Below are 2,088 nucleotides of genomic sequence, written 5' to 3' on the forward strand. Positions count from 1 at the left end.
TACTCTCCCTGCCCTGGATTAGAACCTGCAACCTTAACAATGGCAAACCAGGACTCTGACCACTACTCCTATTGCCTCTGAGCTTTTAACCAAAGAATTGTGGTAGAGGGAAAATGTTGTCATTTTTTTTTCCTAATGTCATTTTGCTGCAACAAAATTCGTCCAATAACGAATTTCGGGAAATCGGGAATTTCGGATTTGTTTGCATTCGTCTTAGCTGGAATTCTGAATTCGAATGCATCCGAATCTCTGAAAATCCGTCCGGAACGAACCGAATTGCACATATCTAATAAGATGTAATGTCTCTGCCAATGCTTGCTGGACCATATGTCTGTGGTTATGTAGACCCTGCCACTGACCGTGTGATTCAGCAACAAAGACACATTTCCTTCCACCTGCTGGTGGAGGGCAGGAATGGAATTTTGCAAAAAAATTAAAATATTTATGACTGGGTACCTGCCACTGTGTTACTCTGCTGGGCTGCATATCCATGGAAGGGGGCAGACTCCACTGGCTGGAACTGGAGCAGCTGCAGAGCCAACAGTTTTGCCAAGCTGGCATTGAGACGATGGGAATCTGGATGGCTTGCTGCATATTTTTTCCTCACTCCAAACAGATGCATAATTAGAAAGTAGTCAGAGTCAAGTGTTGATTGTGGCAAAGTGCTACTTTATAGCATTTATCAGAATTGATCATTGTTCCCAATTGTGTTTTATGTAAGTGTCCATCTTTAAGCAATTTGCTCTCACTTCCAATGAATTGACCCACAGCAGGAAAAAAGGTTTGCTGTTGTTTGAGCATTTACTCATAATATGCAGTATATTTAATGTTGTAAATATTATAGATGATTCTGACACAAATTTTCCAGCTGATAGAAAAGTCCGGTTCCAATATATGTAGTTTTGTAAACCCCTGACAAGTTGTTCTCACCAACCCCTACATTTTTAAAATTGAAATGTTTTTGCTCTGTGTGCTCTTTATGTGCACAAAGTCTAAATCAAATATCAGAGTAAACTAATACTTAAAAATGCCATAAGGATCAGGAGTCTTCGGGCCAGTTATTCACAAAGCTGCCAAAGGCAGCCAAGTGAATAACCCAGCCGAAGTAAACAGAGCCAAATGTTCGGCTATTCACTTCAGTCTTGTACATCGCCCATATATCGGCTGTCTTCGATCAGCCTAACATTCTCATAGGGGCCGAACGGCAGTGAGTTAATAGCCGAATGCCGCCGAGTGGCATTCGGCTTGACCGTTCTGCTCGGTACCTCCGAGGTACCAAGCAGAATAGAGAAGAAGTGAAAAAACAAAGTTGAAAAATTATTTAAAAAATGATCAAAAAATAGGAACATTAAAAAAATTATATTTTGAAGAAATAAAAAGAAAAACAATTGGGTGGAGCTAGTGGTGAGAGCTAGCTCTGCCCAACTGTTTCCTGTCTTTCCTGAGTCTTCTAGCAGGTCCCAGGCAGCTGAAGCGAGCCAAAGGATCAGCCAAAGCTACAGCTGGATTCTTTTGGCTCTTTAGTGAATGACCCCTTTGGTCATTTAACCTCATGAGAACATGCATCCCATGCTGAAACAATTGCAGCTGGAAAAAAACACAGGGGTCTATTCACTAAGCTGCCGTAGGCAGCCGAGTGAATGACCAACCTGAAGCGAAGTGAGCCGAACGCTGTTCGGCTATTCACTTCAGGCTGGTACGGTTGATTTCAGCCGTACAGCGGGTGGCTTCGGGTCGGCTGAACATGCCCAGCATGTTCGGCCGACCCGAAGTGCAAAAGGAGTTCGACTCAGCCTATCCAACATCTGGATCAGCTAAGCTGAACCTCCGGCAGGCTACTCGCTGCTGTTGGGTCTATTCTTATATATGCCGAACATCAGTGAGTGAATAGCCGAAGGCCGCTGAGCATCATTCGGCTCGTCTGTTCTGCTCGCTCCCTCTGTGGTACCGAGCAGAACAGAAACATAGTTTAAAAAGTAGAAAAATAGAAAACGATTGTGCGGAGCTAGCAATGCAGCTAGCTTCGCCCAACAGTTTTCTATTGGCCGGCGGTTCTGCTGCCGTAAAAAAAAAACAAAAAAAAAAAAC

The 2,088-nt window shown here is 43.4% G+C and overlaps 1 long non-coding RNA gene across 1 annotated transcript in view; it reads left to right on the forward strand.

Annotated features, from left to right (window-relative positions):
* The first annotated feature begins 285 nt into the window (after positions 1–285).
* The window catches only part of LOC108784221, a 24,357-nt gene continuing 22,554 nt past the window's right edge, over positions 286–2,088 (forward strand). Inside the window, exon 1 of the long non-coding RNA XR_001941055.1 lies at positions 286–296. This is a non-coding gene — a long non-coding RNA (uncharacterized LOC108784221). The remainder of the gene's footprint in view (positions 297–2,088) is intronic.

Source organism: Nanorana parkeri, unplaced genomic scaffold (genome assembly GCF_000935625.1).
Source record: "Nanorana parkeri isolate BGI_ZX_2015 unplaced genomic scaffold, ASM93562v1 scaffold103, whole genome shotgun sequence".
Taxonomy (NCBI): Eukaryota; Metazoa; Chordata; class Amphibia; order Anura; family Dicroglossidae; genus Nanorana; species Nanorana parkeri.